The sequence below is a fragment of the Sphaeramia orbicularis genome, chromosome 19, assembly GCF_902148855.1.
Source record: "Sphaeramia orbicularis chromosome 19, fSphaOr1.1, whole genome shotgun sequence".
Taxonomy (NCBI): Eukaryota; Metazoa; Chordata; class Actinopteri; order Kurtiformes; family Apogonidae; genus Sphaeramia; species Sphaeramia orbicularis.
The window spans coordinates 13,288,887-13,302,019 of NC_043975.1; the positions used below are offsets into that span (position 1 = coordinate 13,288,887).

The window sequence follows — 13,133 nt, forward strand, 5'->3', positions numbered from 1 at the left end:
TATTGGGAAACGAAAATTTTGGCCCCATTTACCACAATGTTAACGAAAATTTCAAAGTGATCCAGAATCCAGGATTTCTTCCGGATCACCCCCAAAAGTTAATCATTTCTTCCTTATCCCATTTCCAACAAACCCTGAAAATTTCATCAAAATCTGTCCATAACTTTTTGTTATAACTTTTTTTATAACTTTTTTTTTTCATAACTTTTTTTGTTCATGTTGCACACTAACGGACAGACAAACAAACAGACAGACAAACAAACCCTGGCAAAAACATAACCTCCTTGGCGGAGGTAAACATCTCAGTAGTTAAAGGGTTAAACTCAGTCAAAGTAATTCTGATCATTGAATCCTTGTAACGATAGACTCAAACAGGTTAAACTTGCATATTTATCAGGTTTGGAGTTATTAGACGCCACACAAAGCGACTCTAAATCCACACATGTCCACTTCAGAGCGTTTTACGTGTCCAGTGAAGTGTTCCAGCATGCCGTGATTGATGTGTTAACTTGTAAGGGTGCAGGGCAGTAAGTCACCCACCATGCACTTAGCTGATAGTAAATACCACCAGAGCAAATACAGACAGGAGAGAGCAGAGATAAGACCGCCACCGCCTGCCTTTCATTCCCCTCATTTATCAGCTCTTGCATCTATAGCATCTGGAAGTCATTTTCTAGCATCAGTACAAACTTCTTTTTTTTTTTTTATTTCTCTATTTGTTATTTGACAGGGACAGTACATAGTAGGTATTGTTGCGCTTAGATATGATTCGTCCAAAGCAGCGTTGCATAATAGCACGTTAATAACCAGCACGGGACGACAAACAGACTAATAATGAACAAACATACGATGCAGCAAGCAAGCAAAAGTTTATTTACATAGCATATTTCATTCCAGGTACGAGCAGAGTGTGCCGAAAGAAATGTACGAAGGATTGTAAGATGAAAACGAAGAGCAAAATAGCATTAAAAGAGTGATATTTAGATTTTTTTAAATGGAATTATGCATTTTAAAACATCTCCTTGTGGTCTACATAAACTGTAAATGTTATGTTTGGGTCTGAATTCTTCATTAACCCTTGAATGATAGGATAGAAGAATGATAAGTAATAATTTTTTAACAAATTTTTCCTCTTACATCTTGATTATATTTACATTTTATTAAAAAAAAAGCTAAAAACAAGTAGCACTGTAATTCATAAACGTGATCTAGCAAAGGCAAAAGGCAAATATTCAACATATACGGTTTTTATATTACTCGTAATTGGGATGAAGTAAACATCTGTGGAGTATTTTAACCTTTTCATGCATGAATTACAAGAACCTTAATCGAGATTTTTTTTTTTTTTTTTTTTTGAGTGATTTTATTTCTCTTTAGGCATTAAAAAAAAACAAAGCGACAATTTTTTTTTACTAAGCCATTTTTCATGGAGTTGCAAAAATGTCCACTCAGCTGGACAGCATGCGTTTAATTCTTGAAGCAAAAAACATGTATTTACATTGAAAACTATGAAATAGAAACATTTTAATGCTGCCAATCTGATGTTTTCTCACATTTTAACATACTCTAATACTATACATTACTCACTTCATTGAGATAACATGTAAAAAAAAACTTTTTGTCGGTAATTACAGTCTAATAACAATAACAAGGAATTGATTTACACTCAAATATGTTAGATCAAGTTTATCAAGAACAACAAAGTTAGAGGAATGTTATCAATTGTAGCGTATGGGATGATACATAAGTGTCTGATGTGTTAGCTGATATGAAAATAAAACAACAAAATCCATGAATATACAAGAGAACAGCTGTAGAATAGCTGTTCACTGTAGGGACCACTATGCATGAAAGGGTTAAGATAAAATTGTTTGATTATGTTGAATTAAAAACTCACAAATTCAGTGGGTCCACCACACCCATGAACAACAAAAACATGAACGCCACACAAGAGTTAATTCAACTCCACAGGTTCATCTTCAACCCTATTTCTGAGTAATGACACTAGAAAGGTCATTTTGAGCGCTGGCCCTTTAAATGCACATGACCCCGCCCCCTTCCAGGTTGTTGACCGTTCTTTCTGTCCTGTTCAGCCACTTGCATTCATTATTACAACCAACAACTGAACATTTAAGGTAATTGGCTTGAAGTTTGGACATATTTTCAATTTTTACTACAACCGCTGCTGCTGATAAACAATTATGGTGTAGTTGGAGAAATGTTTGACGGAAGTTTGTTTTTTTTTTTTACAAATATTGTCAAACACTTAACACATAACACAATACATGAGAGGTGATACAGATACAAAAATAGAATACATCGTCATAAGTCTTGACCTTATATGTGCAAATGCCGTGACGTAACTAGTTATAAAACATAAGAAATTTAGCAGGAATTAAAACGAGTTGTAGAAATCCACTCGATTTATGCCAAAAATGAGTATAAAAATACCTTTGCAGCACCTGGAGGGTTCAAATTCAAATTTTTGAGCTATTAGAGTCCCCAAATACACAAATAAACGTACCAAAGACTAATAAAAGTGGGTTTAGCAAAATATGACCCCTTTAAATAAACAGGGTAACTCTTTAAAACCTGTCGTGTCATCGCTGACACACCCCAGTTTGGATGGCTGTAACTCTGTCACTGTTTGTCCAATTGGGAAAATTCCAACAGTTTCTGAAACCAGAGATGTTACGCTTTATAGGTTTAATTGGATCATTACAGTAATTTCACTCATGCCTGTACTAGAAGCTGGAGAGAAGCGGTTTTAGCAGAATTATAACATGCAGTAATTTGTAAATGATTGCTAGATTTTGAAAGATCTGGAATAAAAAGTGCTCTGGAAAAATGGACAACTCACTCACAGTATATTTTCTAACTTCCTTATAGTTAGTAATTTATTCGTCCCTTTATCAGAACATGATATATACATACATACAGTCTGGATTTCTATATTAAACATGGGCGAAAAGGCGTAGGCTGAAGCAACAGCTTATTTATGCCGACCCTATTTACAAGAAGGAAAGTTGCAGAAACAAAACAAGACAATAAGATGTCACAGTTTTATTTATTTTATTTTATTTTACCTTTATTTAACCTCCATTTAATCTCTTTTGCAAGGGAGACCTGGCCAAGGAAGCAGCCATACAAAGTCCAAACAACATAAAACACAATTAACAATAAAACACAATAACAACTATTCAACCATAATAGCATCAAGAAAAACAGTGACATTCCTCCTTCACTGCATTAAACAGTAATATAAATAAAACAAATAATATAATCTAAGCAAAATGTTAGATTTCTACTGATAATTGGCTAACTTTATCCTGATGTTTTATACTTATTGAATACCTTAGTTTTAAACATCCTTTTAAATATAGTGATTGATGAGCATATTTTTAAATTCCTTATCATATTTACAATATTACCTTTTGTGTTGGTCGTTGCCTTTAATTTCTTGAACATACAGGTCCTCTAAGGTTGTACTGGTTGTTCTTATAGTCAAAAAAAAAAACAACTCCAGGACCATTTTTAGGCTAAGGGTTTAAAGCAGGGGTGTCAAACTCGTGTTAGTTCAGGAGCCACATTCAGCCCAATATGACCTGCAGTGGGCCGGTGATGATTAAAATAATAACACAATAATACATAAATAATATCAGTTCCAAAATTTGTATGTCTAATTTCTATGTATTAGCATGAAAAAAGTAAAATTACTGTATACTATCAAAATTTTTACACCTACAAACTATCCTTTAAAAAATGTGGAAAAACATGAACAACCATGATCGAAATGAAATCTATTAAGAAAAAAAGTTCAATTTTTAACAATTTATGCCATTATTTGGCCTCAGCTTCTCATTTTTACATGTTCATTACAATTTACAGATCACAGTGGAACTACTAATACACAAAACATTTAATAACAGACAGAATATTGGTACAATTACACTTACTTCTCTTAAGACATTTCAGATTGTTCATATTTGTTCACGTTTTTCACATTTTTTGTTAAAGGCTAGTCTGTAAATTTGTGAAATTTTACTTTTTTTTATGCTAAAACAAAGAGAAAAAATTGTAGTTTTCATTATTTATAGTTTATTATGATAGTATTTTACTGGTCTGACCCACTTCAGATGAAATTGACTTAAAATTACACTGGGTTACAAAAAAAATGTTTTTTGCAAGTTGTCTAGGTTTTTTCAACTGAATTAGGACCATTTTGCACCGCTAAATCCAAAAATGACATCTGTTTTTCTCAATCAGGTCAGGTTTTTTTGCTAATTTGATTTTGAAAAATGTGATCTTCTCACAAAATATAATAATTAATACCAAAATAAGATTGGTAAGCACACTTTATGAAACTTGTGACTTGATTCCTGTTAGGTACAATGGTGTATTCACCGCAGATGTAGCAGAATACGTCAGGTTTATTTTTGCAAGATCTTCTAGTCGAAGCCATTTCATTCACCTGTAATATTAAAAAAAACATTAATCATAAATTGGCAAAAGTAAAATCTTCAGAACTCGTTTATTGCAAGAAATAGGAAAGAATTTTGTATCATATGATGTGAAAATGCCCATAAATGTAAGCAAAAATGTTAAAAAGCCAATATGTAGCATAGTTCAGAAAGTTGACCTGATTGAGCAAAATTAATGTGATTTTTGGATTCAGCACACCAAAATGATCCTAAATCAGATCAAAAAACTTAAACAATAAATTTGTTGTTGACCAGTGTTATTTTAACATCCTTGATTGTTAATATCTTCAGTGTAATTTTTGCATTTCACTAATTCATCCCAGGGGCCGGATTGAACCCTTTGGCGGGCCAGTTTTGGCCCCTGGGCCGCATGTTTGAGACCCCTGGTGTTAAGGGTTAAGACACTAACAATGAAGCTAAAAAACATGCAGAACACGTTGAACATATCGACAAGAGCCATTAATACACAATAAAAACATTACCATTACATTACAGCGCATTAACACTTTGCTCCTGTAGTATTTTTATGAGATGTAATCGGCGTTACATTTCCGAGCGACTCAAAACATCAATTAAGAACAATGATCTCAGGATGGATGACAGATTTCCTTTTGTTTAAGCCTCATTTAAACCAAATGTGTCTGCGTTCAAATGAATTACCGCGCCGTTGTACTTTGTACGTCTACTCAAACGCTTATTATTATACTTTATTTGCACTAATTGAACCTAAATTGACTTGTGTGTGTGTGTGTGTGTGTGTCGCTGTACTGCAGATCCAGACTAATAAACGCCTCGGGTGACGTTTGTACCTGCATGTTTTATAGGTGTGATTATTTATCCAAAAGCTTATGTGTGCTGAAAGACAAATGTGGTCTAATTGGCCCCTCCCTCTTTGATCCCAACCCTCTGCGCATCAGGAAGCCACAATGCCCAGCCTCCTCCTCCTCCTCCTCTCTCTCTCTTCTTCCTCCCTCCTCCTCCTCCTCCTCCTCCTCCTTCCATGCCCCTTAATTACAATGACTAGTCTGATGGATTAAGTCGACTGTATGCAAAGACAAGGGTTTTTTTTTTTTTTTTGGTGGAGGTGGGAGATAAAAAAAGGGGTGTGTGCCTGTGTGAGGGGGTAAGAAATCACCACTTTAAAACTTGTACCTCCACCTCGTCGCTGTTGCAGCTCTTCCCGGGGAATTTGCGGCGCTTCTTGCTCAAATTTAATGAATTGATTGAGGCTTCTTTTACTCGTTGCTCTGGACTGGGGCCAACACACAGGCTGTCTAGCACATTAGGCACCACCCCCCTTCTGCAAGTTTGAAATGTGAGCCGCCTGCATTTTTTTTTTTTTTTTTCCCTTTCCTCCCTCCCTCCCTCCCTCCCTCATCCCTCCCTCCCCACCCCTCCCCCTCCTCCTCCCTCTCTCTCTCCCTTCTGGCGAAGTGGCTGTGGCTGCTTCTGTGTGATGTGTGTATTGGGAGAGCAAGCAATGGATCACTAGACAGAAAAAGAAGATACATCAATAACAGCTGCATACATCCGAGGTGAGGAGATAAGCATTTGGTTCTCTCTCTTTTTCTGTCTCTCCCCTTCTCCTGCCTGTCCCTCTCTCCCACCTCCCCTCCTCCTCCTCCTCCTCCTCCTTTTTCTCCCCCCTCTCTCTCTCTCTCTCTCTCTCCCTCTCTCTCTCCCCCTTCTCCTCTGTCTTTATTAACCCTTTGCTGCTGCAGGAGCCGGCTCCTCATTTAACATTTGTGACGATACGTACCTCTTCTTCTTCTTCTTCTCCTTTTGTATCCTCCTCTTTCTTCCTCCTTCCTCCTGTTCTATGAAGTTTCTTCCCTTTTTTCTTCCCCTCCCCTTGTTCTACAGCTTATCCCTGTTTTCCCCTCTCATTGTCTCAGGGGTATTTGTTGCTTGAGTGCAAAGAAGCCGGTGGCAAGTACAGCAGGAGCCCATTAGCAATGACTCCATCTGTGATTGGTTTTGCCTGCGAAACGGAGAGAGAGAGCGGCCATGAATAATTGATGTGTATTGTGCAGTCAGTCACTGGACACGCAGAGGAGAGAGGAGAGGAAAACAGAGAGGAGCTGCTGCCCTGAGACACCGAGGGGAAACGAGGGGAAGAGGCGAGGGAGGGAGGGAGGGAGGAGGAGGAAAAATGTTAGAGAGAAGAGAGGAAGGTGGGAGGGAAAGCGAGCAAGAGAGACAGCACGAAAGAAAAAAAAAAAAAAGAGGGAGAGAGCTTTAAAATAGCTGCTGGCTTCAGTAGTGCAGAGATTAAGGCTGCCCTGTATCGCCTTTGTTCTGCTGTTGCAGATTGGTGCTCAGAAGTGTTTCTAGACACATGAGTCCCCATTTTTTCTGTGCAGTGAAGAGTGAGAAATAAGCAGGGACATTACTGGAGTTGCTTGAAGTGCGGGTGGCATTTTAGACATTGAGGGGAAGGTGGTGGTGGTGGTGGTGGTGGTGGTGGGGGGGGGGGGGGGGGGGGCAGTGAATAGGACAGAGCTGTGAAGCTGTGAGCTGTCAAAAGAAGGAGACAACAGTTGAAGATGTTAGCAAGAGGGAGGGGGTGGTGGGAGTGTGGGGGGGGTTATTTACTCACAACAGCTAAGGTGGAACTATCTGCTGGTGTGAGGAACTTTACATTATTTCACCTCCAGGGGGGGCGGATAGAAGGGTCGCTCCCCTCCCCACCACCACCACCACCACTGCCGCCACCCACCCCCTCCTCGTCAGTGGGTGCACACGGGCACCCCGCCACGTCTTAAACTAACGGAATGGGCTTTGACAGTATGACGAGTGCCTCGCAGCGCCCCGCGTGATAGAGTTGCAACAGCTGACTGCTGCGTTTGACCCACTTACAGCTCACACACAAGGGGTCAAAATGGCCTTGATTATCTCCCGGAGTCGCGCTGACCTACTTGAGGCGCCGTTTTCCGCGAGACTCTTGGCAGTTTATCACACCCACTCCCCCCTCGGTGGTACACGGCGTAACCAGCCAGACTGACTACAGAGACAAAAACAGCTTGTAGGAATTCACATCAAGAGACAGTGATTTGGTGTTTCACATGGTTCATTCATGGTAGTGGGTTTGGAAGGAGCAGCGGCGTTACAGTTCAGGTTTTTAAAGGCTAACGACAGATTTTATCAGTGCGTGAGGATCGATAGATTTGTAATTTACACTGGCTTCACGAGCAATGGGAATTATGGAAAATATTACTTACGAACTCAAAATTTGGACATGAACGCCCCCTCATGTTGTATTTTCTAATGGAGAACTGGAAGAAATTTTGATCCATGAGCTGCTTAGATGAAAATAACCTTTAAACTTTTCAACATGGAAGGAATTTATGGCGAATGATAAATAACGCTTTTATTAACATTCTGCTGATGATGATTTTGCACATTTATAGTAAAAAATAAAGGCTTTAGCAGATGAATTAACATATCCAAAACTGTTTTACCCAAGTAGCAGGTCACAATAAATTGTGTGTCGGCCATTTTTCGTTTCGCTACGACAACAAAAGAACTTGAACACTTTAACACTTTAAATAAAATATTGATCTTCCAAAAGCGCTTCATTCAAACTGCAACCCATTCTAAGCCACTGACCTCTTCTGCTAATTTACACTTCAAACTAAATTTACTTAATATTTTTTAATTTTAATTTCTACCAAATTTGTATTTTTATGTTTTCCGCGAGACTCTTGGCAGTTTATCACACCCACTCCCCCCTCGGTGGTACACGGCGTAACCAGCCAGACTGACTACAGAGACAAAAACAGCTTGTAGGAATTCACATCAAGAGACAGTGATTTGGTGTTTCACATGGTTCATTCATGGTAGTGGGTTTGGAAGGAGCAGCGGCGTTACAGTTCAGGTTTTTAAAGGCTAACGACAGATTTTATCAGTGCGTGAGGATCGATAGATTTGTAATTTACACTGGCTTCACGAGCAATGGGAATTATGGAAAATATTACTTACGAACTCAAAATTTGGACATGAACGCCCCCTCATGTTGTATTTTCTAATGGAGAACTGGGAAAAATTTTGATCCATGAGCTGCTTAGATGAAAATAACCTTTAAACTTTTCAACATGGAAGGAATTTATGGCGAATGATAAATAACGCTTTTATTAACATTCTGCTGCTGATGATTTTGCACATTTATAGTAAAAAAAAAAATGCTGTAGCAGATGAACAATGCAGATTTTATCAGTAGATGAGGATCGATACATTTGTGACTTACGCTGCCTTCACATGCAAAGGGAATTATGGTAAATACTAATTACGAACTCAAAATTTGGACATGAACGCCCCCTCATGTTGTATTTTCTAATAGAGAACTGGAAAAAATTTTGATCCATGAGCTGCTTAGATGAAAATAACCTTTAAACTTTTCAACATGGAAGGAATTTATGGCGAATGATAAATAACGCTTTTATTAACATTCTGCTGATGATGATTTTGCACATTTATAGTAAAAAATAAAGGCTTTAGCAGATGAATTAACATATCCAAAACTGTTTTACCCAAGTAGCAGGTCACAATAAATTGTGTGTCGGCCATTTTTCGTTTCGCTACGACAACAAAAGAACTTGAACACTTTAACACTTTAAATAAAATATTGATCTTCCAAAAGCGCTTTGTTCGAATTGCAACCCATTCTAAGCCACTGACCTCTTCTGCTAATTTATTCTTCAAACTAAATTTACTTAATATTTTTTAAAATTAATATCTGCCAAATCTGTATTTTTATGTGTAAAATTCAGTATAATCAAAGTACCTTGCTTGAGCATTTCATTTTGTATTTTGCAACCAATACTGCAGTTCATAGGTACAATACTCGTCAAAATCAACATTTTCATTTGCCTAAATGTGTCGCATCAAGAGCTCAGTTTTATATTAGCTATAGAGGGTGTAAACTGTGGAGCCAGTTTTCACACGTTCATGGAAATAGCACATCAGAGATATCTTTTAAGAAATATTTAAGGAAGTCAATTATGATATCGCATTGATACATATATTTATTTATATTGTCTTTCGTTTTTTTAATGAATTCTGAATGTGTACTGACTACGGAAGTCTCATAGCTTTTATAATGTTTATGTATTTATATGGTGGAGGCTTTAAAACAAGCCATTGTAGGCTACACCTTTACTGTTTTATTACGACTTTAATCAATGTTATGTATGTGCAAAATCAATAAATCAGTCAATACATCAATCAAAAAAAATGTTTGAATTCAAAAGTGGATAGGACCATCTTCCTGATAGCAAGTGAAGGCAGCATAAGAGGTGTTTGTTCCTATTTGTTCATTTAAATAAGTAAATCCTGTCTTTGCATACACACTAATATTGTATTACTCTGAATATACTGTTTATTTGCACTAATTTTTACAGTTTTTACCCTAATTCTGAAAAAGACAATATTATAAAAAAGCTGTTTCCATGGGCGATGACAATAAATATTCCTCTGATATTCCTGTCGCATGCATATACTCTTAAAATTAGTGTTTTTCCAGAGTTTTCCATCAGTGGCAGACATCCCTCCCTCTTTTGTTCCCTCAAACACCCCCTGGATTTAAGTGGCTTTTCGATATTTGCTCACGTCCTTAAACCTGTTTATCTCCTCTGTCACGTTGTTTAACAGTAGGTGTGGTTCTCCTTCTGACCAGGAGTTTAGACTTTTCTTTGGAGCATCCATCACTACTGAAGATCTTTGCTGTGTCACAACCGGCACTAAAACATGTGATTCAGATTTATTTTCACAATGCAATAGATACACGTCCAAAGAATAACTGTAAAACCAGAATAATATCTGGATAACCAACGTGTCTTAATAGGAAAATTCAGATAAAGGTGCTTATTTTGAATATCCCAACTTGGGGTGTAAGAAAATATCGGTTCTGCAATATATCGCGATAATTCATTTCACAATATTGTACAGATGTTAAAAAGTACTCTATCAGTATTTTTTTTAGGTATTTATTCAAATGCATATATTGTGGAGGTTCATTTTAGTTTTATGTTTTTCTTTTTTGTTTATATTTTATTTATTATTATTTAACACTCTTTTATTAAATAATGTTAGTTCCTTTTTTGGGATTGCACAAAAATAATGTTATGATGTTAGTTATGAACTAATAGAATATGAACATCTGAACAGGATCTTAAACTGTAATGTCTATAAAACATAATTTAAGTGTTAACACAGGAACATTTTGTGATATAGCATTAGATCCAGTTGTGATCAAATAAAAATGTGTTTAGTATTTGCACATATTTCTGGTGTAATTCCATTCTTTCAGGGAATAATCTTTTAAAAAAGAAGCAAAACCAATAAAAAAAAATTGCCTTTATAACAGTATCGTGATATATCATGATATATCCAATCGTGATCCTAGTATTGTGATTTGTATTGTATCGCCAGATTCTTGCCAATACACACCCCTAATCCCAACAGAATTTGCTGCTTATACAACACTTGTGAAGTTCAGGATATTGTCATATTTAGAATAATAGTGGAATAATAATGTGCATGTAAACATAATCACCATATATAATATATTCCATTTGGATATTCTGACTTAAGCCTTATTCTATTAGGTCTAAGCTAATAGGTTGTTTTAACCCTATAACGCCAAACGTATCATATTTGATACATGAGTTTTGAAGGCCGCTGCATGATCAGTGTGGAATTTTTTTCTTCAAAAACCTGATGTATACAATTAGATACATGCAATACACAGATAATCCACCAGGGGGGAGGAATTCATCCACCAGAGGCCTTTCCAGTGACACTACAACATTATCATTAATTAATGAGGAAGGACATTTACATTTATGCATTTGGCAAATACTTTTTTCTAAAGCAACTTATAAGGGAAAACCAAAACAAAAGAACAAAATACATAAATAGATGAAAGACATAAAGGAGCAGTACAATTAAAAACAGTGTCATACAGAAGAATAAAAAAAACAAAATGATAGACTAAAATACAAGAATAAATTAAAAATACATAAAAACAGCTGTACAATTAAAAACAGTGAAATAAAAATACCAAGTAAAACTACAGAATAAATGTAATAATACATTTAAAATTGAATATTTGAAAGTGCTAGGAAGGAGGCAGAACTTTGCCGATTTTGAAAAGGAATTACCAATTTGCTATAGTATGTTTTTGTTTGTTCAAAAAATAATAATATTTGAGCGTTGAGACCTGATGGATCAAATATGATACAAAACTGAAACTCATATATGAAAATTAGTCTTCGAAAAAAAAAAAAAAAAAAAAATTGGGGGTTGTTCAGAAGAACCAGTTTCAAAGAACTGGAATTTTCTGTCAATAATTAAATGTTTCAGGCTTTACAGGGTTAAAACTAGGGTTAAAATAATGGCAAAGGTGCAGTGTTTAACATTCAGGGGTTTTTATGAGGATCCAAGTGTAGAACTTGGTGTATAATCAGACAAAAATGAGACAAATGAAGCCGTTTCTATCAGAGTCCTCCATGTTGGACCATGTTTCAGTAGCTCGAAATGGATTTCCTCCTCTTCATGTCGAGGTGTGTTACAGGCACCTACTGTGTTTGCAGAGATAATATCCTCTTATCTAAGACGACCAGAAGTGACAAAACAAACACTGGCTCTAATGAGGGAATAAGGGAATTCAACCTTTTTTGCAGCCACTGATGTAATCTACAACCTGTAACCAGCAACCGCGATATGTCACTAAATATTACAAATTGAACCTTTAATCTTAATGAATTAGACACAGATGAACAGAATTTAATGAATGCCCATAATGGCTTTGGAGACACGACGGAAGCATTTTATATTTAACGAAAGAAAGATTTAACCACTGATATTAAAGAACCCACAGCTTGTAATAACGTTATTATGAGCAAACATCGATATAAAGTGCGTGGACTCACACTGAATAAGTCAAAGTCGGCTTTATTGTCAGTTTTACCATACGTACAGCACATACAGAGGATGGAAATCGCGAAACTCTTGAGTCCCATGGTGCAACAAGGAACATATTAGAAACAGAATATAACTATAAACAATAAGGGGTTGAAGAGACAAATAAATAGAACAATAAAGTGGCGACAGTAAAGTGAATTAAAGTGACAAGTACATGTTTAAGGGCCCTCATTTATAAGCTGGGGTATCCTATTACAAAATGTATTTTGTTGATCAGTTGTTGTTATTAATAACTGTTTGTAATACATTTTTAATATATAATGAATTGAACTGATAAGTCGACCTGTGATAAAACTACCAACACAATCACTAAATGGATTTCCATGAACTACAGGCCACTCTCAGCACTAGATATTCCATCAAATGTGGTCAATTTTAATAGATTATTTATGATTAATTCACTACAAAGCATGCAGTAACTTGGACTGCATTGTTAACCCAGTGCTACTTTTATGGCAGTTTTTTTTATTGCCTGTATTTCACTTTTATTAAATGATTTATCACCATTTATTATAATACTATCCTTTGCATTTTGCAGTTTTTCAGTGTAAATCATGTGTTTTCCTAAATTTAATTCACTGATCATGGAGATGTTCTTAAAAACTTACTATGGATGCTTAACAGTCGCGGAAAAGTCTTAGACCACCCTTGTTTTCTTCAATTTCTTGT

General features: G+C 36.3%; 1 protein-coding gene across 3 annotated transcripts in view; it reads left to right on the top strand.

Annotated features, from left to right (window-relative positions):
- Positions 1-13,133, top strand: part of LOC115439501 (zinc finger MIZ domain-containing protein 1-like) — a 380,932-nt gene that overhangs the window by 311,129 nt on the left and 56,670 nt on the right. Inside the window, exon 1 of one of the 3 annotated variants that reach the window (XM_030163316.1) lies at positions 5,914-6,016. The exons of the other annotated variants lie outside the window; for them this stretch is intronic. The gene's annotated coding sequence lies outside the window, so the exon portion shown is untranslated. Of the gene's footprint in view, positions 1-5,913; positions 6,017-13,133 lie in introns of those variants that run through there. 3 annotated transcript variants of the gene reach the window in all.